The sequence below is a fragment of the Balaenoptera borealis genome (assembly GCF_965194805.1).
Source record: "Balaenoptera borealis genome assembly, chromosome: 2".
NCBI lineage: Eukaryota > Metazoa > Chordata > Mammalia > Artiodactyla > Balaenopteridae > Balaenoptera > Balaenoptera borealis.
The window spans coordinates 183057072-183084102 of NC_138867.1; the positions used below are offsets into that span (position 1 = coordinate 183057072).

Here is a 27031-nt window from a genome sequence, read left to right on the forward strand (position 1 = left end):
ATGAGACCAGTGGCCGATCTCTCTTCAGCTAAGTCCCCCCCACCTCTGGAAAATGAGTGTAATCGGGCACGCTTCTGAGGACTGTTGTGGGAATGAACGAGTTAATATTTATACAGCCCAGAGTAAGCACTACAGAAGTGTCAAAATAAATCAATCCCGCGGAAAATTCACTTTCCAGAGGCTTCGCTGCTGGCCACCAGCAGGGGGCAGCAGAGACCCACGTCTTCGTTCAGTAGTACTGGAGCCTTCACTTGAAATGCGACAAGCATATATTGAGCACCCAACGTGTGCCGCGCGCGCGCTTGGGGCTGGATGAGGTGGTGAGGAGATCCCTGGGCTCTCTCCTGGGACATAAAAGCTACCTTGCCCAAATTTCTTAGCCCGTCCCTTAAAGCCTGTGGGATCAGCCCCACCTCCCTTCTGCCCCCTCGTCTCTCCAGATTGAATGTGGTCTAGCTGCCAGGCCATGGCACGTGCGGTTTCCCACACCGGGAAACCCTCCTACCCTGGAGTTCTGAGGCGCTGGGTTGGGGTGGAGGCACAGGTAATCTTCCGAGCACAGGGAACGGTACTGGCCAAGGGGTAGAGTTGGGAATGACCCGGGCCCTAGTGACAGAACAGGGAGCCCTTCAGCCTGGTTGGCCTCAGAGCTACACAGAGGATGCAAGCAGGGCACGTGGTGGTCAAATAGGGTGTCATTGGACGGACGTGAGGGCCACGAGGACAGAGACCGGCATGCTCACATCTGGGTCCTCAGTTTTTGCTGAGCTATTCAAGCTGTGCATGCCCTTGAACAACCTCATTCTCTTTCCAAGCCTCAGTTTCCTCATCTGTAAACTACTATGCACCATCCAGGATTGTTGATACGATCAAGAAGATTAATACACACGAATAACAGCCGTTGTCATTATAATATAACATTGAGAGAAGGCAACACAGGATCTCCCGAATCAGAAACGTGAACTCTCGGACATCACTCCTACTGGATTCGAACGTCAACAGGCATTTACTGAGCGCCTGCGGTATGCCAGGCGCTGCTGTAGGTAGGTACTGGAGACACAGCCGGGAACAAAATGCACCAAAACACCCCCTGACCACGCCCCCAGCGCATCACCCCGCCCCAGGCCCGCCTCCTCTCCGCCCCCTCTTTCCTGAGCCTACCAGAACGAGGTAGAGGTGGTGCTTATCTACATATTCATGAGCCCATCAGCCAATCCACAGCCTGAACTCAGGCCTGTCTTTGGAGCCCGGCTGATTGTGACGTCAGGAGTGACGCAGTCAGTGATACTTAAAGGCGCAGTAACCTCCTATAGAGTAGGGAGTTCGGAACAGATTTAGAGCGACACACAACTGCCTCTCTTTAGGGGTCTGTACAATACAGGTTGGGATGTGCGAGGCATAGACACCAACTCAGACTAATAGCACCGAAAGAGTGTTGCTTTCGTGGGTGAAGTCAGGGATACGTTTGGCGCGCGCACTGCCTGCCAGGCACTTGTCCAGCGCCGGGTTCTTGCCTGGAGCTGGAGCTTCAGCACCGGGGGTCGCGGACAGCTCCAGGGCCCAGACAGAGGGCCCTGAGTGGGTGGGTGTGCGGGTATGTAGAGGGCTCTGGGGACAGGGTCCAGAAAGAACCCTAGGCCCTCAGCCAGCCCACGGGAACAAGGACCTACTCTCTCTGCCTGTCTGCCCCCCTATCCAAGCCTCAAAGGAGCCCAGCTCCCCAGATCTATGAATCCACCTGACATCTCCAGGCGGATGTTCATTAGGTCGAAACTGTTCCTGGTCCCCAGTCCTGCTGCTCCCACGTCGTCTCCATGTCTGCAGATGGCAGTTCCATCCTTCCAGGTGCTGGGGACAGATATCTTGATGTTATCCTTGACTTCTTGCTTGCTCACTCCATAACCAATCTATTGGCAAGTCCTGTCGCCTCTGCCTTCAAAAGTCTATCTTAAATCTGTGCACTTCTCCCCCCACCTCTGCCTCCCCTTGACGCAGCCCTAGGATCTCCCACCTGGACCAGTTCAGTCTCCTCCATCCAGGCCCTCAGCTCCAGTCCTCACCGGCGCCCCCCCCCGTCTGTCCTCCCCGAAGCAGCCACCAGGGGGCGCCTGTGAGCACCTGAGTCAGGCCCCGCCCCCCCTCTGCCCACGGCCCTCCAGGGTCCCACCTCCCTGGGGGTAAAAGCCCAAGTCCTCCCCGCGGCCCACAAGGCCCTGCACGGCCTGCCCCGTCCCCTCCCTGCCCTCCCCTCCTCCCTCTCTCCGCCTCGCTCACTCTGCTCCAGACACACGGGCCTCTTCGCTGATCTTCCAACATGCCAGGCATGGCTCTGCCTCAGTCTTTGCACTGGCTGCGCCCTTTGCCTAGAACCCCCTTTTCCCTGGATATCACCTCCTTTCCACTCACAGCGAGTGGGGGTGGGATAAGTTAGCAGAGGGCTAACTTTCAGGCATCATAGGCCCTGGAGACCTGGTGGAGATGTTGGTCTCTATCCCAAAGGCAATAGGGAGCCATGGAGTGTTTTATAGGCGGGAGAGGTGAGACAATCACATCTGCATCTTTTAGTTACCCTCTGGCTGTTGTGTGAAGAACAAACTGCCCAGGAGACTATGTAAATAGAGGAGGCTTGTGCCGGCTCCCAGGCGGGCAATGGTGTGGCTTAGATGAGGCCAGGGCCCCCCAGAATTCCCCTTGGGAGAATCTGGGGTCTGCCTTGATTGTGCTATGTCCCCCAGAGCTCAGTACAGGACCTGGCATACAGCAGGTGCTCAACAAGTCTGAGGAAGGAAGGAAAGAAGGAAGGAATGTCCCATGCCCAGAACCCTGGCTTGGAGACATCTGACATTGCATTGGGACCTCACAGCAAAGCCGCGAAGAGGACATCATTGGATCCATTGTACAGATGGGGAAATTGAGAGTCAAAGAAAGGAATATGCCTGAGCAAACCCAGGCTGACTCAAGCGTCAAGGCCTCTGGTGGTAATGGAAGGTTTCCAGGGGGAGGTGGCATTTGAGTCGGGCCTGGAAAGACAAGGATGAAGGTCAAGGGCCAGAGGAGGGCACTCTTGGCTACAGGAAAGGCATGAGCGAGCGTAACGTCGTGCGATGGTAGGAGGATGAAATCCAGCTGGAAACCTGATGGAGAGATTGTGCAGGTCTGGAGGTCGGGGAAAAAGGTCCTGAGCTGGGAAGGTCTGTCCGGTGCAGAGAAAAGAGCTTCCGTATCTGCCCCGCGCCCAGACTGGGGGTCACCCATTCCCCTTGAGTGTGGGAGTGGCCTGCGACTTGCTCTAACCAATGGAATATGCGAAGGTGATGGCGTCACTCCCACGGTTAGGTTACTTTTTCCTCCCTTGTGGTTTTTCCAATTGTAGTTAAATACACGTAACATAAAATTTACCATTTTAACCATTTTAGGAGTACAGCTCAATGACATTAAGTACATTCATATAATTTATAATATAAGCATTTAATGCTATGACTTTTCTCCTAAGCACTGTTTTAGCTACATCTCACAAATTTTGATTTTCATTTTCATTGAATTAAAAGTATTTTCTCATGGCTCTTCCATCTAGGTTAGTAAGAAGTTTATGGTTTAATCTCCAAATCTTTGGAGATTTTTTTCATATAGCTTTCTGATTTTTTTTCACATAGTTACTGATATCTAGTTTAATTGTGTTACATACTTTGGATTATTTGACTTTTCTTAAATTTAAGGTTCATTTTATGACCTTCGTTGGTGCATATGGTTAAAGAATATGGTCTATCTTGTTGAATGTCCCATGTTAACTTGAAAAGGATGTATATTCTGCTGTTGTTGGATGGAGTGTTCTAGAAATGCCATTTCAAGTCGGTTGATAATGTTATCAAGGTCTTCTAGTTCTTTGCAGATTTTCTGTCTACTTTTCCCACCAACTGCTGAGAGCATACTTTGAAGTCTCCAAGTATAATTGTAGATCTGTCACTTTTCCTTTCATCTTTATCAGTTTTTGTTTTGTGCGTCTTGACTGTATATTGTTGGATTGTTTGCTGGTTGTATGTGGTGAGATGCATACACATTCAAGATGGGTAAATTGGCCCTTTTATCATATATGTCCCTTGCTATGATGTCTGCTTTGTCTGCTTTTTAAATTTTATTTATTTATTTATTTTATTTTTGGCTGCTCGCGGGTTTTCTCTAGTTTCGGCGAGCAGGGGCTGCTCTTCGTTGCAGTGCGCGGGCTTCTCATTGCAGTGGCTTCTCTTGTTGCGGAGCACGGGCTCTAGGCGCGCGGGCTCAGTAGTTGTGGCTCGCGGGCTCTAGAGCGCAGGCTCAGTAGTTGTGGCGCACGGGCTTAGTTGCTCCGCGACATGTGGGATCTTCCCGAACCAGGGCTCGAACCCGTGTCCCCTGCATTGGCAGGCAGGTTCTTAACCACTGCGCCACCAGGGAAGCCCCCAGTATATTTTAAATGACTATTTTCTTGGTATATTTCCCCCGTCCTTTTACTTTTATCTATGTCTTTATATTTAAAATGGGTGTCTTGCTAATCATGAATTTCCTCAGCTTTTGTTTGCTGGAAAAGCCTTTATTTCTCCTCCATATTCAAATGATATTTTCACTGGGTATAAGCTTCTGGGTGGACAGGCTTTTCCTATCAGCACTTTAAAGACATCCTTTTTTTGTTTTTTTTTTTTCACAGTTAAGTCTGTGATCATTCTTGTCTTTGCCCCTCTGTAAGCCATGTGTCTTTTTCTCCTCAGCTGCCTTCAGGAATTTTCTCTTCATTTTTAAATTTCTGCGTTTTGAGTATGACATGTCTGGGTATGTATTTGTGGGAATATTTATTCCGTTTGGTATTTTCTGAGCTTCTTGGAACTGTGATTCGGTGTCTTAAATTTTGGAAAATTATTGGGCCATTCTCTCTCTCTCTCTCTCTCTTTTTTTTTTTTTAAGTCAGTTGAGGGAATCCCCTGGTGGTCCAGTGGTTAGGACTCTGAGCTTCCAATGCTGGCCATTCTCTCTCAAAATATTCTTCTGCCCACTTTTCCTTGTCCTTCTGAGATTCCAGTTACACATCTGTTAGATCATTTGAGCTTGTCCTATGGCCTTTGGGGGCTCCCAACCTGTCTACAACACCTCTTTAATGCTTGATCATCTTTTTAGGAAAGGCAGAGCAGGCTTCAGGCTTGTTTTCTGGTTAGAGTTGGATAGGACTGGGGAGGATTTTTATTGTATTTATCGTTTCAGCTGACCTTGACTGGTGGCAGCCTGTAGTGGTGAGTTGTACTTTTCTCTTTAAACACATCCAAGTCTTTTTCTAGAAATGGTCAGATGGGAAGAAAAATGTTCAGTAATACTCGGACACAGACAAAAGGGGGCGGGTGGTCTGTGAGTGGCAGGAGGTTGAGGGGGGCTTTCCTACCTAACCTCCTCTTTTGGCAGCTGGGGAAACTGAGGCTCAGAGTGGCCCTGGGCCCTCTGTCCTTGGGATTGGGGGGTGGGAAGTGGGGGAGGTGCTGGGGGGACCCTCACTGGGCCCTGGTCCAGCTCAGCTGCCGCTGAGGGTTTGGACATCCAGCTGGCCCGCAGGGGTCTCAGTTTCCTTGAATGGAGATGTAGCTGATGAGCCAGGCCCCTCGACCGGATATGTGTGTGTCGGGGCAGGGGGGACCCCAGAAGCCTCACCAGCTCCCCTGTCGCACAGGGCATGGCTGGGTCTCTAGGCCTTTCTTGTTCTGTCTGTCTGTCTGTCTCTCTGTGTCTCTCTTTGTCTCAGTCTCTCTGTCTCTCCCTGGCTCTCCCTGTGAAGTCTCCTTCTCTCACCCTTCCCGTTTGAAAGCCACCTCCTACATCTGCCTTCCGCCACGGGGCTCCGACCCACTGTCTGAATGGCTGACCCCCAGTGCACATCTGTGGGGTAATGGTCTCCTACGATCACAAGGTACCGAGGCAAATTATAGTTACGGGGCGGGGGCCTCCATGCGGGTGAACTGCGTCTGCTGGGCTGGGCCCTGCCGGCCTCAGCTGGGCAAGCTGGCTGAGGCGTGGACCCGCTCGGGCCACGAGAGCTATGCCCAGCCCCTTGCCCCTCCCCACCCCCCTTGCCAGACCTGCAGCTTTTGTGCCAAGAGGAAAATGCCTTTGGGGAGAGTCAACAGGAAATGCCAATGTTTGCAAAACCCTGACCGGCTCTTCATTCATTTATTTCAACAAATAGATTACCGAGCGCCTACTCTGTGCCAGGCACTGTTCCGGATACTGAGGCCAAAGCCGCGAAGAAGACAGACAAAAGCTGACATCCCTCCCCCAGCTGGGGGCCACAGACAATCAATAAGTAAAGTGATTAAGGGAAATAAAGCTGGGAGGGGGCTGCATGTGCGTGGTGGTGAGCACTATTAAGCAGGGGGCTGGGCGGGCACCTTCCTCAGGAGGTGTCATCTGAGCTGAGACCCGAAGGAGGCGAGGGTGGAAGCTGGGTAGGTGTTCAGCATTCCCCCAAATCACAGAAGTGAGTTCTACTTGCTGTGTGTCCCTGGGTTCGTGACTAAACTTCTCGGAGCCTCAGTTTTCCTGTCTGTACTGACCTTACACGGCTTCTGGCGTGTAGTAGGTGCTCAAGAAACAGTTGCTGTTAATAACAGTGATCTGAATAATCAAATCTGATCCACACCCTTGCGCTTGGTCAGGGATCATTGGAGCCTGTTGTGTGTGGGAGTCCCAGCTAGGGCTCAGAACCAGGTCCTGTCCTCTGGGAGTCCCCAAGCCAGAAACAGAAACTCTCAGTCCCGTGTGCTCAGGGTTGGAACCTAGGGCCAGAGGGTGTGGGTTGCACAATGTCTTTCCAACAAGAAAAAGGTGGCTGAGGGACTTCCCTGGCGGTCCAGTGGTTAAGACTCCGCCCTCCCAATGCAGGGGGCCCCGGGTTTGATCCCTGGTCATGGAACTAGATCTCACATGCCGCAACTAAAGATCCCGCACGTTGCAACAAAGATCCCGCGTGCAGCAACTAAGACCCGGCTCAGCCAAATAAATAAATAAATATTAAAAAAAGAACAAGGTGGCTGATAATCCAAGCCTCTCAGGGTGGGAGGTAAGAGCGTGTAGCCCAGACAGTGGACAGGGCATGGCTGGGTGTCTCTCTGTCTCTCTCACTCACTCTGTCTCTTCATCTCTGTCTCTCTCTTAGTGTCTCTGTTTCTCTTTATCTCTGTCTGACTCTACCTCTCACCCTCAGGGACAGGTGGGGAATATTGGGCTGGTTTTGAAGGATGCATAGGAGTCCCCAGGTAACGAAAGGAGGAAGGGTGTGCCGGACAGAGGGGACCAGGAGGAAGCCAGGCCCAGTGTCACTGGGGGCCTTAACCTGGGGTCACTGGGGAGCATGGAGGGTGGTAGGCAGGAAAGAGAACCCGTCAGAGCCATGTTTGAGGAAAAATCCGCCAGGTTGGTGGCAGAGCAGAAGGGGCGGGCCTGGGGCAGCCATTCCCAGCATGCCACCGTGCTCACTCCCGATGCCACTGGGGTCAGCTTCGGTCCCCATTCATGTCCAGTCCTACTGCCACCATCTCCCATTCCCTCTGTCCACTCCTAATTGGCAGGCTTAAAGCCCAGTGGAAAACCAGATGCCACACGCTCTCCAGCCAGACCTCGCTGCTCTGCTGCCACTTCAGAGCTCCCAGCAGCCCCTGGCCAGGCCGGGGGGTCCTTCCTGCTGTCCACCTTCAGTCTCTCCTACTGCCAGGGCATCAGCCCACACAGAGCAGAGACCAGCCCCTTCTCATCGAGCTTAGGCACACCCTCGGCGCTCCATAAATGCACAACAACCATTAGATGATGAGACCAAAAGAATCCCCCTGGCTGGCTTCTGCTCAGAAGTTGGGAGAAGGAAGGAAAAAAGTGAGATGATGATCCCACCCCCTTCTATGCGCGTCTGCGTTTTGTCTCATCCCCCATCCCCACCTGTACCACTGTCCTCAGTGGTCAGCTGACATCTTCAAGACAGGGAGAGTGAAGCCCAGAGAGGCCCAGGGACTGGTCCGAGATCACACAGCCAGGACTCAACGATCCAGGGCCCTCGGATGCCACCCTCTTTGTGCACCGAGAGTGCCTCTCTCTCCCCACCTCTCAAAACGTACCATCTGCTGTGCCTTGGCTTCAGGGCCCCCGCCTGGAGTTAATGAAGCCTCAGGACCTGGGCACCTCCCCAGCCAGCATCCAAGACAGGGGTGGGTGGGAGGGAGGGAGTGGGGGTCGAGGCCCCCCGCTGCACGCACCCCAACTCCCTCCCGCCCCCGAGCTTTCTTCCCTGATGGAGTTGATGGGAAGGTGAATCAGCAGGGGAGGGGGGAGAAGGACAAGCCACACGCCTTCCGGGGGTGGGAGGGGGGTATTCCCAATCAGAGGCTCATTCACAAATCCACGTACCGACTGCTCTCTCTCACACACACACACACACACACACACACACACACACACACACACACACACACACAGACAGACAGACTCACGGCCTGTGACGGCTTCCTTGGGCTGTGGGTGGCCACTTGCAAGAGACCGGCCTGGTGTGTTTCAGACCAATGCATCTGCATCCCTCCCCCACTCTCTCAAGCCTGTGATCTCCAGCTCTGAGAGTCCCCGGCACCCTCTTCCGACTCCCCCAGAGAAAGCCCCTCGCTAGGGGCTATGGAAGTCTGGACCCCGGACCTGCACCCCAGGCGGCCAGCCCAGCCTGTGCTTCTGACCGAGTGAGGCAGCTCAGGCTGCCCTTGCCTCCTGCCAAGCATGGAGGTGCCCAGGCCCCTGGTGTCCAGCAAGCCGGGCGAGACCTCGGTCAAATGGCAGCTCTGCTACGACATGACAGCCAAGATGTGGTGGATGGTGAGTGGGAAGGCACCCACCAGTGCCGGGTGAGGCTCGGGTGGAAGTCTTGGGGGGCAGGAGGGGACAGCGGGGAGCCGAAGGGCTTCACGCCTCGTTCTCTGGACTCTCGGATTTGGGGACACTTGGACATTGGTGAAGGGGGGTCAGACGTGGTTGGCGGCAGCAGTGACCCCTCCCTGGGCATTTGGAAAAGGAGGAGAGGTGGTCAGAAGGGGGGAAACCAAGGCCAGACAATTGAGAGAAAGCCATTCCGGAGTCTTCCACCTGGAAGTGTGGCCAGGGCTGCCCAGAGGCGGTTAAGAGTCCGAATGTGCCGGTGTCTGTGGCCAGGAGGGTGCCAAGGCTGGCCGTCCTCTGGGAAGGTTTGCAGTATGTTAGCTGGATCTGAAACCTTGCAGTAGCCATGACTCCGTTGCCCCAGGGCCTACGATGGGAAGTTCTGAGTAGAGCGAGGTCTGGGGGCTAGGGGCGCTGGGTGGGGGGTTCAGGTTAACAGACAGGAGACAGGAGACTCAGGTCTGAGCTGCTGTGGGACTCTGGCCACACCTCTGCCCGTTTCTGTGCCCCCAGACCCTGGGGAAGGAATGGGTGCCCTGTAGCATCCGCCTTTAAGACTGGGCACCTTTCTGGAAACTTCGAGGGGGATGGCCATGTTCCCTGTGTCGGGACCCAACTGATGGGAGAGAAGACATTCTGGGGCAAGGCAGGCTGTGGCACCTGGGGGCTGGGTGTTTGCTGTCTGAGACTCTTCAGCCAGCATGAAGCCACAAGCCTGTGCACCATTGTCTGCCCCGCCATCCATCCATCCCTCTGTCCCTCCAGGAGCTGACCTGCCACCCAAAGTGGAACTCTGAAATCTTCTACCTACCTATACAGTTCTAGGTCTGAACCTGGGTGTGCTGTGTGACCTTGGGCCAGTGGCTTGCCCTCTCTGTTCCTCAGGTTCCCCTATCAAGGAAATGGGTTTGGCGCCTAGACGTCTCAGGCTTCTCAGCAAGTGTTCTCCAAGGAGAGCTGGGCCTTGGGTGGAAGACCTCCCACGACCCCTCATTACTGCTGCCCCTGGGGTTCAGGTGACTCAGGTGGGTTGGGTGAAGCGGGAGTTATAGAGTATCAAGGTTTTGGGGTCCATGAGGACAGAGATGTTCCCACATCCCTGAGTAGCATCACGTGTCGGTTTCGGTTTCATTTTTCATTCCTCATTTAGCCAACATTGATTAAACACCTACTGTGTCTCCAGTCCTGTTCTCCTGCTGAGGACACAGCAGTGACCCAGACAAAGACCACTGTCCTCTTGGGGCTGATGTTGCAGTGAGGGAGACGGAAAATAAAAGTATCAGTGCACAAAATCGGACTTAATTATGATTGTGGAAGGGGTTCTAAGGAGCTGGGGGCTTTGAGTTAAGCTGGGCAATCTAGGAGGGCTTCACTGAGGAGGTGACATCTCATCTGAGACCTGGCAGATGACAGAATTCATTAGAAGAGAAGGGGGGAGAGCATTCCCAACAGGAGGCACAGCCCGTGCAAAGGTCCTGGGGCAGGACTGGGCCTGGCGTGTTGGAGTAACAGCCAGGAGGCCCTTGTGGATGGAGCAGAGTGAGCGAGGGGCAGAGAGGGAGGAGGGGAGGGCAGGAAGGGGACGGGGCAGGTCGTGCAGGGCCTTGTGGGCTTGTGGGGAAGACTTGGGGTTTTATTCCAGGGGCACTAGGGAGCCCTGGGAGGGCCGTGAGCAGGAGAGGGCCTCCCCCTTCTGCCGAGGGGGTCCCTCTGCCCGTCTGTGAGTGCCACCCACTCTCTCCCTTGCCGTGTGCCCGGCGCTGGGGTGGGATTCGGGGGGCACATAGTCTCCCCAGCCCCCAGCCCGTGCCCGCCGGGCCGCCGCCCACTCTGCCCACATCTGAGGGACTGAGGAGCCGGACAGTCTGCTGCAAACCACGGAATGTTTCCCAGAGCGCCTGGGCCGGGAATGTCGGTGAGGAGGGGAAGGGCGGCGAGCCCCGGAGAAGAGAGTTGGGGAGACACAGAAAGCAGGGCCAGGGAGGGGGGGCAGCACAGAGGGCTGAAGGGGTCACCATCATGCCCCCCCCCACTTTACAGACGGGGAAATGGAGGCATGGGGCGGTGAATGGACTTGTCCACAGAGCTGGGGTGAAGCAGCACAAGGATTTGAACCCGGGCTGCAGAGCTTGTGGGCTTAACACCTAAAGGAGTCAGTGCAATTCTTTAAGTGAATGCATGAAAGAAAGAAAGAATGAATGAATGAATGGTCTCTGCAACGGAGTGAATGAAGGCAGCCAACACCGCCGGCCCCGCCTCTCACTTGAGCCTGAGACAACCAGTACCTGACCGCACCCGTCAGCTCCCCACCCCACCCCGGCTCCAGGTCCCAGCACTTTCCTGCCTTCTGGAAGTCTTTCCCCTCTTCCGTCCTTTCTTCTCCTGGGCAGGCAAACATGGGGTGTTCAGAGCCTCCCCTGGGGGCTCCTGAGGCTGCCCCTCCAAGAGCAGGGTAGAGCCGGGCTGCTGCTCATTCTAGAAGTCAAGAGAAGGGAAAGCCATGGCTCAGAGAGGGACAGTACTTTCCCCAAGGTCACACAGCAAACTACTGTAAATTTGCAGCGCTGAGCCGAGAGCTCAAGATAATAGCCAGTTGGAGTCCTCCCAATAAACCTATGAAGAAGGAACTGCCATGATCACCATCTTACAGATGGGGATACAGGCTCGGAGAGGGACGGTCACTGTATGAGGACGAAGGGATGTGACAGGATAATGCGGTGGTTCAGAGTTTACCCTCAGGACCAGCCTCTGTCTGTCATCCATGAGAGGCTGCTATTTTGGGAGGTCACTTCACCCAGGTAGTGGGTGTCACACCCCAGCCCCACACAAGCTGATGACACGGTGCTTCTGTCCACCTTTGCCCCTGGTGGCCTTGAGAGGCTCCGAGAGCCCGAGGCCTAGAGCCAAAGACAGGGTGGCGGTGCCTGGTCTTTGGATGGAAACTCAGGGAGCAGGGAGTGGGCCCTGGCCGGGGGCGGCGGGGGAGCTCCCTGGAGGAAGTGGCATTTCAGCCAAGCCTGGGGGGATGCTAAGGCTTTCAGCTCAGAGAGATGGTGGTGTGGGCATTCCTGGCAGAAGGAACTGTGCAGACACAGGTGTGGCGGTGGGAATGTGCTGGGTGTGACAGAGCTAAAGGCGGGAGGAGGTGAGTGAGGTAGCAGAGGGAGGCGAGAGAGAAGTGTGAAGCCAGACCCTGGTGGGCCTTCCCTCCCGGGCAGCAGGGAGCCGCGGGGTGAATGAGCGGAGAGGGGCATGGCCAGATCTCAGGCAGCTGTGGGATTGGGAATGGGGGCTGGGAGCAGAGCGAAACGGTGATCCAGATGGTAGAAAAGGAGACCTGAGGATGGATGGGGGAGAGCCCCGAGGGGGAGAATGGGTAGAACGTGAGGACCCACAGGCTGCGGAGAGGGAAGCGGGAGGAGGTGAGGTCGATGCTGCGATCCCAGCCTCAGGGGCGGTGAGCAACGGTGGAATTGTCCCTGAGGTGGGGCCATGGGGTGGGGGAGGGGCAGGAAGATGCTGAGTCTAGGGACCCTAGGGGATGTCCCAGCGGGGATGCTGAGTAGGGTGTGGAGAAAACCACTGGGGCCTAAAGTAGTGCGTGGTACCTCTTACGTGATCAGTAACTGCTTATCCATGGGAGGGAGGGACAGAGGGTCAGGGAAGGATAGATAGAAGGATAGAGGGATGGATGAGTGGGTGGGTAGATGGATTGTGGATGGATGGATGGATGGGTGGATAGATGGGTAGATAGATTGTGGATGGATGGATGGGTGGATGGATAGATGGGTAGATGGATTGTGGATGGATGGATGGGTGGGTGGTTGGATGGATGGATGGATGGATGGGTGGATGGATGAATTGTGGGTCGGTGGGTGGGTGGATGGATTGTGGATGCATGGATAGATGGGTGGATGGACTGTGGATGGATGGATGGGTGGGTGGTTGGATGGATGGATGGTTCGATGGATGGATGGATGGATGGATGGATGGGTGGGTGGATGGGTGGATGGATGGATGGATGGGTGGGTGGATGGGTGGATGGATGGATGGATTGTGGATGGATGGATAGATGGGTGGATGGATGGGTGGGTGAACATATGGACGATTGGATGGCTGAATGGACAGATGGGTGGGTGGAGGCTGAAGACAGAAGTGGCTACCCTGAGTATGAAGGCAAAAGGGCCCAGCACAGCCTGGTGAGGGCCAGGCCAGTGAGATTTGGGGGGCGGCCCAGAAACCATGTCAGTTTCCCCATAACTCTCTCGCAGTGAGGCCCCCCCAAGTCCTCTCCTCTGTCCTCACTCTCCATAGACAGCTGTGGGGCTAGATATTCCTCTCCACACACACATGGCTCAGCTCTGGGGGGCCCACCGCAGACAAATCAGTGGAAAATTAAAATAGTGCCTGTGTGCTGGTTATCGGCGGCCTCAGCTGGGCCACTTAATGACCCCTTTCTGGGGATTGTTACCAGCTGGAGGTGGCTGGGGGTGGGCATCAGCGCTGAGCCACCCAATCTGAAAGGGAGAGGGAGGCGGTGGTCCCTGGAAACAGTGCTGCCGGGAGAGGGGAAGGGCCATACGGTGGTCATGATGGGAATCCAGGAAAAAGATGGTGCTGAGCTCTAGGTATGGACCAGCCTGGGCCCTGCATTCTGGTGGGTCCTCCCTCAGGGCCTCTGCCCTGCAATCCCTCCTGCAGGGGTGCCTGGTAGTTTCAGCTCATCTTTTAAGTCTCAGGCCCAATGGCACCACCTCCTGGAAGCCCTCCCCAGACCAGATCAACTCCTCCAATCATTTACTCTCTGCCCTGCTCACCTGTATGTATAATGTTATCCTCATGGATACACAGGTGTTAAGAGCAAGAACTTCACTTTGCCACTCGCCAGCTGTGTGTCCTTGGGTAAGTCACTTTCCCTCTCTGTGCCTCATTTTCCTCATCTGTAAAACAGGGATGATAATAACCCCTTCCTCATAGAACTGTTGGGAGGATTCAGTGAGCTATTCAGGGCAAACTGGTAATTACTGAACACTTACTATGTGCTGGGTAATCCCATTTTAGGGATGGGGTCACTGAGGCCCACAGTTAGATAAACTAACCTGATACCATCATTATGTTGTGTGCCTGGACCAGGACAATCCCTTCTGCCCTGATTCCCCAGCTTCCACCCTGGTCTCCACAGTCTGTCCTCCCCATAATGACCACCAGAGGGTGCAGGTGAGCACCTGAGGCAGGTCCTCCTCTCTCTTCTGCCCACAGCCCTCCAGGGCTCCCACCTCCCTGGGGTAAAAGCCCAAGTCCTCCCCACCGCCCACAAGGCCCTGCACGACCTGCCCCATCCCCTCCCTGCCCTCCCTTCCTCCCTCTCTCCCCCTCGCTCACTCTGCTCCAGGCACGTGTGCCTCCTCGCTGTTCCTCCAAAGGAACCAGGCCTAGTCCTGCCCCAGGGCCTTTGCACGAGCTGTGCCTTCCACCCGAGATGCTGTTCCATATCCTTTGGCCAAATTGGCTTTGTCTCATTCCTCAGTTCTCAGCTCAAATGGCCCTCGGACAGTCCCCCTTCCCAACTAAAGCAGGTCCTTCTGCTGTTCTGTCCTTACCCCTCCCCCATTCTTCTCCTGAATGCAACAAATGCAAGTTGCAATTATATTCTGTGTAATTCTGTATCTCCCACTGGACCACAAATGAGAGCAGGGATTTCTGCCCTGGCCTTCTCTGGGTCCCCAGCGCTCCACATAGGACATGGCACACAGGAGGCGCTGAATAAATGTTTATTGAAAAATGAACAAAGGAGTAGATAAACATCACACAAATAATGTGCATGACAGAGCAGTCACAAACTCCCATCTCTCCAAGCTCAGCACCTTTATTCGCCCTGCTCTGGCTGACTTGATAATAATTTTAAAATAGTAGTTCATAGATGCCACTCTTTTTTTTTTTTTTTGCTTTCCATTTTTAAGATTCAGTTACATACGGGATAAGACAAATCCAGAGGGCAGAAATAGACCTCGATATATTTGGGGACTTTTCCAATTGGTGGAGAAATGATGGCTTCTTCGATAAATTTTGATCGAAGGACAGCTTTAAGGAAAAAAGCTCCAACATTTTATTTTGGTATAGTTTTAGAGAAAAGTCACAAAGGTAACACAGAGAATTCCCATATACCCTCACCTGACTGCGCTGATGGGAAAATCTTTCTTAACAGCTGTGCATTTGTCACAACTAAGAAATTAACATCAGGATAGTACTATTAACTAAACTCCGTCTTTTAACATCACTACCTGAGTTTTACCATTTTTTCTATCAATGCCCTCTTTTTGCTCCAGGGTCCCACATGGCGTTTATTCATCATGCCTCCTTAGGCTCCCTGGGCTATGATAATTTCTCCATCCTTTCTTGTTTATCATGACCTTGACTGTGTCGAGGAGAACTGGCTGACGTCCTGAGAACATTCCCGGATCCGGGTTTCTTGAATATTTTCTCATGATTAGACCGGGGTTTTGGGGAGGAAGACACAGAGGTGAAATGCCCTTCTCATTACACCCCATCAGGGGTCCCTGACGTGCACACAACATCACCCTGAGGATAACCTTTTTAAAACAATTGAACAGTAGTTGATTTACAATATTGTGTTAGTTTCAGGTGTACTGCAAAGTGATTCAGTTACATATATATAGTCATATATTCTTTTTCAGATTCTCTTTCGTTATAGGTTATTACAGGATATTGAATATAGTTCCCTGTGCTATACAGTAAATCCTTGTTGTTTATCTATTTCATATATAGTAGTGTGTATCTGTTAATCCCATACCCATAATTTATCCCTCCCCCCACCTTTCCCCTTTGGTAACCATAAGTTTGTTTTCCATGTCTGTGAGTCTGTTTCTGTTTTGTAAACAAGTTCATTTGTATTATTTTTTAGATTCCACATATAAGTGATATCATATGATATTTGTCTTTCTCTGACTTACTTCACTTAATATGATCGTCTCTAGGTCCATCCATGTTGCTGTAAATGGCATTATTTCATTATTTTATGGCTGAGTAGTATTCCATTGTATATATATACCACATCTTCTTTATCCATTCCTCTGTCAATTGACATTTAGGTTGTTTCCATGTCTTGGCTATTGTAAATAATACTGCTATGAACACTGGGGTGCATGTGTCTTTTTTAATTAGAGTTTTATCTGGATATATGCCCAGGAGTGGGATTGCTGGATCATATGGCAACTCTATTTTTAGCTTTTTAAGGAACCTCCATCCCATTTTCCATAGTAGCTGCACCAATTTACATTCCCACCAACAGTGTAGGAGGGTTCCCTTTTCTCCACACCCTCTCCAGCATTTATTATTTGTAGACTTTTTGATGATGGCCATTCTGACCAGTGTGAGGTGATACCTCATTGTAGTTTTGATTTGCATTTCTCTAATAATTAGCAATGTTGAGCATCTTTGTTTTTTTGATATTGAGTTGTATGAGCTGTTTGTATATTTTGGAAATTAAGCCCTTGTTGGTTGCATCATTTGCAAATATTTTCTCCCAGTCTATAGGTTGTCTCTTCATTCTGTTTATACCCTGAGGTCAACCTTGATCACGTGGTTATGATGGTCCACCAGGTTTCCCCACTGTGAGGCTACCCTTGTCCCCTTTTCGTGCTTTGTTCTTTGGAAGCCAGTCACTAAGTCTAGCACCCCTAGACTCACCTCCAGGAGGGAGGAATAGCTACATGAATTATGTAAAATTCTTCTGCAAGGAAGATTGTTCTCGTCTCCTCCATTTATTTATTTATTAATTCATTTATTATGATCAGTATGGACTGATGACATGTTAATGTTAGGTTCTAGTTTATCATCTGATACTGCATTATTCATTTTTTTGCTTTGATTTTTTTTGGCTTTGACATTGGGGCTCTTTCAGGTGGCTCCTGTGAGGGGGAAGGACAATTTTTTAAGCCTTGGAGAAGAAAACTTAAATTGCCTCCCTATACTATATCTTTCAGCAATATCCATTACAAATGGGTCAACAGTGAAGCCATAAAAAAATTAAAACACAAAAGTACTAGAAGAAAATATGGGAGAAACCGTTTATAGGATCAGAGTGTAAAGGCCTTTCTAAGCAAGCACAAAGTCCCCTGAAGTCATAAAAGAAATGTTATGTTTTATTACATAAAAAATAAAATTTCATGGAGGGCAAAAAGGCCCCAGAATCAACAACAAATGTGAGAGACATATTTGCAACATACTTGCAAAAGATTTTTGCCAGACAACAAATATGTAAAGAGTGCCTACAAATCAACAAGAAAAGACCAACTGAAAAAAGATGCAAAGGATATGAACGGACCATCCCAGAAAAAACCTGAAAGAAATAAAAATGGATTCAAAATCTGTGAAAAGATGTTTGACATTATAGGGTGAGACATTCACAATAAAACTACAATGGGATTTCTATCGTTCAGATTGCTAAAAAGCTAAAGTTTTCTTGTATGCTGCATTGTAAGTCATGGGGCACTGGTTCTCAACCAGGAGTGATTTTGACCCCAGAGGATACTCTGCGATGTCTTAAGACATTTTTGATTGTCATGACTAAGGGGAGGAGGCTACTAGGATCTAGCGGGAGGAGGTCAGGGGATGGGGTTCAACACCCGACAATGCACAGGACGCCTGCCCCTCCCCCAGCAAAGAATGGTCCAGCCCAAAACGTCAATAAGGAAGCAAGCTCTTTTGTGTATTACTTGGGAGAACATACATTTTTTAGAGGCAATTTGGTATTATAGCATCTGCCAAAGTTTAAAGTGCAAATATCTTAAAAAACATTTCTTTTTAATTGAAGTACAGTTGATTTACAATGTCGTGGTCGTTTCAGGTGTACAGCAAAGTGATTCAGTTATGTATATATTCTTTTGCAGATTCTTTTTTTTTAAATTTATTTTACTTATTTTTGGTTGCGTTGGGTCTTCATTGCTGTGCAAAGTCTTTCTCTAGTTGTGGTGCTCGGGCTTCTCCTTGCGGTTGGCTTATCTTACTGCGGAGCACGGGCTCTAGGTGCCCAGGCTCAGTAGTTGTGGCTCGCCGGCTCTAGAGCACAGGCTCAGTGGTTGTGGTGCATGGGCTTAGCTGCTCCGCGGCTTTTGTGGATTCTTTTTCCTTGTAGGTTATTACAAAATATTGAGTCTAGTTCCCTGTGCTATCCAGTAGGTCCTTGTTGGTTATCTATTTTATACATAGTAGTGTGTATATGGTTTTTAAAAAATATTTATTTGGTTGCACCAGGTCTTAGTTGCAGCAGGCGGACTCCTTAGTTGCAGCAGGCGGACTCCTTAGTTGCGGCACACATGTGGAATCTAGTTTTCTGGCCAGGGATCAAACCCGGGCCCCCTGCATTGGGAGTGCAGAGTCTTAACCACTGCACCACCAGGGAAGTCCCTGTAGTGTGTATATGTTAATCACAAACTCATAATTTACCTTTCCCCCCAGCCCCACAAACACCTTTTAACACCACATTTCCAATTCTTGCAATATATCCTCCATGTCTGCAGAGATACATGTGTAAAGGTATTTGGCACCATATTGTTTGTGGTAACAAACACTGGCAACAACCAAAATTAGCCTCAAGAGAAGACTAATTTATAGAAACCGTGGTCAGCAGAAAACAGGATGGTGGTTCCTCAAAAAATTAAACATAGAATCACCATATGACCCAGCAATTCCACTCCTGGGTGCATCCCCAACTGAATCAAAAGCAGAGTCACAAAGAACTATTTGCACACCCCACGTTCATAGCAGCATTATTCACAATAGCCAAAAGGTGGAAGCAACCCAAGTGTCCGTCGACAGATGATGGATAAACAAAATGTGGTCCATCCATGCAATGAAATATATTATTCAGTCTTAAAAAGGAAGGAAATTCTGACATGCTCTCCAACATGAATGAACCTTGAAGACATCGTAGTGAATGAAAAAAGCCAGACGCAAAAGGACAAAGTGTGTGATTCCACTCACGTGAGGTCCCTAGAGGAGTCAAATCCATAGAGACAGGAAGTAGATGGTGGGGACCTGGGGCTGGGGGGAAGGATGGGACGTCAGTGTTTAAAGGGAACAGAGTTTCAGTTTGGGAGGATGAGAAATTTCTGGAGATGGATGGAGGGGATGGTGGCACGACAATGTGAATGTGCTTTATGCCACTGAGCTGTGCACTTAAAATGGTTAACATGGTAAACTTTATGTTATATATCTTTTACCACAATTTTTTTTTTTTTTTTAAAGTGTGCATCCATGCAGTTGACTTCAGTCCTTAACAAGCTGCTTTGGCTGTTGATGGGCAACCATCTCTTAGGACAAACCAAGTGATAAAGGCTGCAATGCTTATGGGTCCCGCGAGAGGGCAGCACATGACCGCGAGACCCGCCTTAACGCTTTGATCCACGTTCGCACGTTACTGAAGGTTTCCTTTCTGTTTCCCACCTTTTTTGTTTTATTTACCTCTGTATTTCTATCCTTTTTTCCTATTACTGTCCCTCCATAGGCAAATGTCTCAAGTGTTCAGCGTGTGTCTTTTTTACATCTACGTGTCATTGAAAATGTATTTTGTTAGGTTGCATGCATAGGTAATATGCCTGGAAAGATGATGCATGAGTGACTGTGTGGCTGTGTGCCAATAAAACTTTATTTATAATAGCCAGGGATGGGCTGTGTATTGGTCAGGGTTCTCCAGAGAAGCAGAACCAATAGGGTGTGTGTGTATGTGTGTGTGTGTGTGTGTGTGTGTGTGTGTGTGTGTGTGTATAGACATAGACAGACAGATAGATGTAGAAATAAAGATAATTATTTTAAGGAGTTGTCTCATGCCATGTGGGAGCTGGCAAGTCTGAAATTTGTAGGGTAGGCCAGCATGCTGGAAATTCAGTTATGAGGCAGTGTTGCAGCCTTGAGCCTGAAATCTGTAGGCCGGGCAGGCTGGAGACTCAGGCAGGACTTCTGTGTTACAGTTTTGAGGCAGAATTCCTTCTTTCACCAGGAAACCTCAGTGTTTGCAGTTAGGTCCTTCGACTGATTTGACGTGGCCCACCCACATCCTGGGGGGCCATGTCCTTCACTTAAAGTCAACTGATGCAAATGTGAACGGCATCTACACAATCCTTGCACAGCAACATTTAGACGAGGGCTCACAAAATGTAACCATCCCAGGCTGAATTCGATCCATGGGACACAGTGTGCCAACACCCATGTCTTAATTTCCTGGGGCTGTTAGAAAAAAATGTCACAAATCAGGTGTCTCGAGCCACAGAAATTTGCTGTCTCACAGCTCTAGAGGCTAGAAGTCCAAAATCAAGGTGTCCACAGGGCTGGTTCTTTCTGAGGCCACGTCGAAGAATCTGTTCCACATCCCCCTCCTTGGCTTGTAGACGTCTGTCTTCATGTTCACACGGCCTCTCCCTGGGTGCACATCTCTGCCCAAATTTCCCCTTTTTAGAAGGACACCAGGCATATTGGATTAAGGCCCACCCTAATGACCTCATTTTTAGCTTGATCACCTCTGTAAAGGCCCCATCTCCAAATACCGTCACATTCTGAGGTCCTGGAGTTTAGGACTCCCGTGTACGCGTTTGGGGAGGATACAATTTGACTCGTAATACCCTGTTATAAATGTGGATGGTTCTTTCTCCTTACTGTATAATATTCCATTGTATGAATATACCTCACTTTTTTCATCTGTCCTAGTAAGGATGGGCATTCTGGTTGTTTCCATTTTGGGGCTGTTATGAGTGAAGCTGCTATGGCCGTTCCTATATGTGCCTTCTGGTGGATAGATGCAGCATTGCTGTTAGGTGTGTACCTACCTGTGTCAACTGGTAGTGACAGGCTGCTTCCCAGGGGGCTGCCGCAGTCCACACACACACACACACACACACACACACACACACACACACACAGGTGGGCTCCCAGCAACCCTCAACATCATCCATCTTTCTCATTTTGCCCCTCAGACAGGTGTAAAGTGATACAGCTGTGCTACTCTGCATTGCTCCTGGGTTGACCATTTCTGCTTTCCTCTGAAAGTCGCCTGTTCACACACGTTGTCCATTTTGCTCTAGGGGTGCCATCTTTTTGTAATGGTTTTGAGGAGCAGGGCCACTGTATGGCACACCTCCAGGGCAAATATTCCCACTGGGATGTCTTAGAACTCAGTTAGACTAGAGTGAGAATGACTTCCCCTGCAATATGCAATACAGCAGCCCTGGGTAGGAGTTCCTTGTATACTCCAGCTATTGGCCCTGCCATTTCTCCTCCTGTCCCGTCATCTCTCTCTTCACTCTGTTCCTAGTGTCTTTGACTGGACAGGAATCTTTAATTTTAATGTCATGGAATTCACACATCCTCTGCCTTCTGGCTTGTGCTTCCAAGGCTTTGTTTAAGAAGTTCTTTCTCACCCCCAGGTCCTAAAGTTCTTTTCCTACATCTTCTTCTATCAATGTTCCTATTTTTTCTTTGACATTTAGGTCTTTAATCTGGGGGGCATCCATCTGCAGGTGACATCAGCCAGGGAACCAGTTTGAGTTTTCTCATGGAGCAAGCCAGTTTTCCCCAATGCCGTTGGTCCAGCCACCCCAGTCTTTTCCTCATTGGCTTGAGGCATCACCTCTGCAGATATCCAAGGATGCACCTCTGGGCTCTCAAATCTCTCTGATGGGCTCATTTGATTATTTTAAACATCTTGCCCCATTGGATGCCGTTGGTGAGTTGTGGACACTTATTCAATTTGACAGTTGGGGAAACTGAGGCTCGGGGAAGGGACGAGAGCTCCCAAAGTCATACTGTGGGAGGATGAGGGTAGAGTCAGGACCGGAAGCTGGGGCAGGCTGAGTGCTTTCATTGGTTCTGTTTATATCCGTTAGTGTAAAGCAGGGGGTCGCAAGTTTTTTCTTTTTTTTTTTTCTTTTTTTTTTTTCTTTTTAAGTTTTTTCTATAAAGGGGTAGATAATCAATATTTTTAGCTTTGTGGGCCAGTCAGCCTCTGTCATGACTATCGAACACTGCAGTTCCAGCATAAAAGCAGCCATAGATGACATGTAACTAAATGGGATGGCTGTGTGCCAATAAAACTTTATTTATAAAAACAAGTAGTGGGCCTGACTTGGCCCCTGGGCTGTAGTCTGCTGACCACTGGCCTAAATGTTTAGCAAATCCTGCTGGGTGTCAAGCTCTGTTCTGGGCACTGGAGATACAGCAGTGACCAAGACAGATGTGCACAAACACAGAAATGAATAACTTCTAACAATGAGGAGGCTATGAAACAAAAAACAGGATGACAGGTGGGTGGCAAGTGGGAGGGGAGAAGGGAGGGAAGGCCTCATAAAGAAAGTGTCCTGAAAGATGAGAAGCCAGCCTTGAAGAAATTGGGGAAAGATGTCCCTGGCCGAGAGCACAGCCCATGCAAAGGTCCTGGGGCAGGACTGGGCCTGGAGTGTTGGAAGAACAGCGAGGAGGCCCGTGTGGCTGGAACAGAGTGAGCGAGGGGGAGAGAGGGAGGAGGGGAGAGCAGGGAGGGGACGGGGTAGGTCGTGCAGGGCCTTGTGGGCTGCGGGGAGGACAGTGGGATTTTATTCTTAGGGTGCTGGGAGCCATGGAGAAATCGAGGGCCTTTTTACAGATGGGATGGGGTAGGGGCAGGAGTGAAATCCAGGAAACCAGAAAGGAGCTGCAGCAGCCCCCCTTGGGCAAATGGCTTCACCTTTCAGATTCTCAGTTTCCCCATCTGTAAAATGGGACCCATGAAACCCACTTACTCCACAGCAAAGCAAGAGCCCACGGTATGTTCACACGCGCAGGTCTTGGAGTCAGATGAAGATCCGAGGTCTAACTTGAGCTGCTGGAAACCACCTAGGCCCGGTCAGTGCCCCACACACAGTAGGCCTGCAGGGGTGCTACAGGGTGTGAGCAGTGGAGGAAACTGTGTAAATGCCCAATTTCAGGAAGACAGAGGCACGGGATGGGGGTGCAGAGCAGAGGGTGAAGGGTTGAAGCCGTGCCCTGCTTGGCAAGTCCTCGGGGGCAGAACCCCTCCTGTCCTCTCCCATTTCACTCTCCCTGGGTCTGTGCCAGTCACGGGGTGGGGGGTTCCCCAGAACTTCCTGGTAGATTCAGTTACTATGATGGGTGTGGTTCCTGAAAAGGCTGGGGACTGGTGGTCGGGATGGGGGGGAGTGGACCATGGGGTGAGCCAGCACGGGGACCACCCTGTGGCACGGCCTGGGCCATATAAGGAGCCTCTACTGCCCCCTCCCTGCCTCCGGGGACATCAGACACCTGCAAGTGGCAGCGGGCAGCCAGCCCGGGAGTTGGGAGGAGTGGGAATTCCAGCCTCTCCCTCATCCAGTCCAGTTACTGCTGCCAGCCGAGGCCCTGACCTTTCTCCCAGAGCCCGGAGCTGAGTAATCGTTACCGGAAAAATAAGTCAGGCAGCTGAGTGGCTGCAGCGCATCCTCATGGGGTTGGGGTCACTCTGGGTCCCCAGTCTGGTTGCTGGAGACCAGGGTACCATGGCCACGATGTGTATCGGGTCAAGGTTCCTCCTCCCCTCCCCCTGCACTCTCTACCCCCTACTGTGCCCACACTGCCCCCAACACAGGTTCCCCACCCCCCAAAAGTGACACTGCCCACCCGTCTCACAGCTCCCTGCAAGGTCTGACAAGTGGGTGCAGAAAAAGGCCCAGGCATCCCTGGCTGCCCCAAGCGTTCTCGAGCCTTGGTCCCGCAGACGCCTGGGTCCAGGAGGAGCAGGGCAGCAACTTGGCTGGGAGTCTTGGACGTCAAAGGGAGCTGGATCTGAACCTCAGCTCTGTCATTTCTTTGCAGGGTGAGCTTGAGCGGGTGAGCTTGAGCAGCTGACCCTCCCTTTCCGAGCCTCAGTTTCCACCTCCGGGAAATGGGAACAATAAAACAGCCCTTCCTGGTTTTGTGAGGCTCCCGAGGGATGCCCACGTGAGCATCCCAGAACAGAGCATGGTCCTGAGCGGCTCTGCAGTACACACGAAGAGCTCCCCAAATGTGTGCAGGGTGCTTCCCGGGTGCCGGGTCCTTGTGGAGCTGGAATTCCAGGGAGAGAGACAGACCACAAAGGAAAAAGAACACAGTGTTGAGGGACCCTGAGTGCCATAAGGAAAACTGAAATGATCGTTAGACTTTACTACTGTTTCAGCTGGCGTTGCTGGTGGCCAGTGGGTAGTGTGGATAGCCCATGTTCCACACAAGGCCTCCCAAGGCCTGGGATTATTTAGTGCCAACTGTGTACCACGCTCCAATCGCGGCTTAACCCTGCAAAACGCATTTCCCAGAAGAGAGTGTGAGGTCTCGGGTTTGTCCAAGGTCACGAGCCAGTTGTGCAGGCAGGGCCTGGGAGCGGACCTGCTGGGCAGCACACTTCCTGGACCTGCCTCCCCTCCTTGGGCAGAATTGGCATCCTCCCAACTGCACCGGCCCCACCAGCCCTGAGCTTCCCCCAGCAGGGGTCCAGGAGGTCTGGACTGGGGAGGGGCGTGGCCAGGGCGGACACTGGGGCAGGGCATAGAGGGAGCAGGGTGCCGCCACTGACCCCCAGGGCTGCCTGGGAAGCGCCAACGCCTAATCCTGGCTCCAGAGGACACGTTGTACTAGAGATTATATAAACCAACCTCTCCATTCGTTGGCTTAATTCTTTCAGGCTTTTCCCCTCATCTGTCATTCTTTAATCGCCCTGTTAACGGAGCTCCCGGCCAGGCCTCTCTCTGCAGCCTGACCCCAGCCACTCCCGTCTCTCTCCGTGAAGATCCAAGTGGGGGCCTCTGCCAACCCCCAAGGCCAGGTCGAGGTGGTGGAAGGGGTGCCGGGGGGAGGGGCGGGCATGGCAGATGCAGCGTGTCTGAGAGACGGGAGCATAGGGCCCAGAGCAAGGGCGCCCAAGTCAGGCTCTGACCCCACTCTCAGTTTCCTCCTCCAGAAAGTAGGGGTCCCGACCTCCAGGTTGTGGAGAAGGCCACGAAAGGAGCGAGCACATAGTAGGTGGTCAGTTAACGTGGGCCGGTCACCATTCTGATGAACCAAGAGGTGGGATGCCCACCCCCACCGTGGGGCAGTGGGTACAGGACAGCCCGGGACTGGCCCTGGGACCCCATGACACTGGTGGCCCTCGCCAAGACTCGGTGCGTCCCTCTGTGAAGTGGGGAGGCCACCTCCCCTCAGCTAAGCCTGTCAAGAGAGTAAATCCTGAGAGTTCTCGTTATAAGGAAAAAAATTTTTTCTATTTCTTTAATTTTGTATCTACATGGAATGATGGATAAATATATGGTGGTCATCTGAAAAATTAAAATAAATTAAAAAGCCTCTTATCCTTGAGAAAAAAGAAAGTTAAAACCTAAAAATAAGTAAATAAATACATAAGCCAGGCCCATTGCACAGACGGGCAAACTGAGGCTGGGTTCCCCTGTGCGTCCGGGACAGGGCTGGGAGTTGGCGCCCAGTGGAGGGGAGGCTAAGATGGAGAACTGAGCTGAGGGCATCAGTCTCCATGGCCTGATTCCAAGTCATGGCCACCCCGGCTCTGAACCTCTGTTTCCCTCCTCCAACAGATGGGCCGGGTGGGCGGCGATGTCAGGGTGCCCGCCCTCCCCACCCTGCCGCTCTGCCCCTTTACGTAACCCAGCAGCACAGCCGGAAATCACGGTGCCAACGACTCTCTCCCTCTGTAACCGACTTCCTGCGGTTATGGCCCACCTTGGATGCCAGCCGCCCTCTCCCCACCCCACCCCCCCCGGGCCGCAGAGCCAGGGAGTCCAGTCCTTATCCGAGGCTCCCACTCCCAGGAAGCCAACCCCCTCAAGTGGCATGTCTACCTGGGTGACCGTGGCTGCCTCCTAACCCACAGCTGGAGGTCAGAGGGCAAAGGGCAAAGGCCAAGGAGTTCCCTTTTCAGATCTAGAGGAGCAGGAGTTGCCTCCTGATTTCTGGAAGGGAAAGAAACCTCCTATTTGGCAGGACTTTTCTGAGCTGCTGGCAGGAAGTGGGAGGGAGCCCCCACGGTGGGAAGAGGAGACCCCAGCCCTGCTCAAGGGACATGAGGAGGCATCTGTGGGGACACTCCTCCAGCCAGCAGGGCAGCCTGCAAATAATGGCAACCACGGCCATCATATGACCGTGCCCATTTTACAGATGGGCAAACTGAGGCAAGGATGCCTCCTGCCTGAGGCCACGCAATCTGTGAGCAGCAATGCTAGGCTCTGAGCCTCCAAAGGCCTGACTGCTGGGGCCTGGCGGGTGGGGGTGAGGGGAGGAGGTCTCCTGGGCTCTCTGGGGCTGGAAATCACAGTGCCACTCTGCTCCCATTGTTGCATGGAACTGGAAGGTCTCTTCCCTGCAGTGGCCCCTGCCAGGTACGTCAGTGAGTTCCTCTGGGACAGATGGGGAAACTGAGGCCCAGAAACCGGAAGCAGCTTGTCCGAGTTCCCACGCAACAGTGGGAGACGCCTAAGCTGGGCAGTACTGGGGGCCAGGTGGGCAGTGTCCCCACGCCCGCCCTGGATGGCTCAGCAACTCCCACCCCGTGAGATCCGGCCTCAGTTTCTCCAACTGAAGGAGAGATGCCAGAGAGACATGAGCAGGACCTTGGAGGCTGGGCCCGGGGCCGGCGTGTGTGGGCAGGCTTCGGAGTTCCAGGCGGTGCCCGAGCCTACACCCAGGTGCCCGCGCCAGGCCCTCCGGCAAAGGCGCTGGGTGGAGACCTTCCCCGATCGCCTCCGTGGAGGGCTGGGCTTGACTCCGGCCGCCACATTCCATGGTCTTCTCGCTGTCCCCAAACATGGCAAGCTGCCCCTCCAAGTCACTGGGCAAGCATGTGGCAAAAGCGGGATTCCAACCCAGCTCAGCCCGACTCCAGAGCCAAGGCGTCTGGAGAATTTCAAAGCGTTCAGGGATACAGCTCGCCGGCCAGCCAGGAGTCCCCTGCCTACAGGCAAGGGCTCACATCTTCCGGAGCCACAGTTTCCCTGTCTCGTCCAGAAGGGTCATCATACACCTGCTTTTTGCTCTGCTCCACTTTCAAGGGCATGAAATGTGTCCAGAGGGGGAGAAATTTGGGGTA

The 27031-nt window shown here is 52.0% G+C and overlaps 1 protein-coding gene across 1 annotated transcript in view; it reads left to right on the forward strand.

Moving 5' to 3' along the window:
* CELF5 (CUGBP Elav-like family member 5) overlaps positions 1-8215 on the forward strand; it is a 64947-nt gene extending 56732 nt beyond the window's left edge. The window contains exon 14 of the transcript XR_014241715.1: positions 6200-8215. The gene's annotated coding sequence lies outside the window, so the exon portion shown is untranslated. The remainder of the gene's footprint in view (positions 1-6199) is intronic.
* Positions 8216-27031: the final 18816 nt, after the last annotated feature.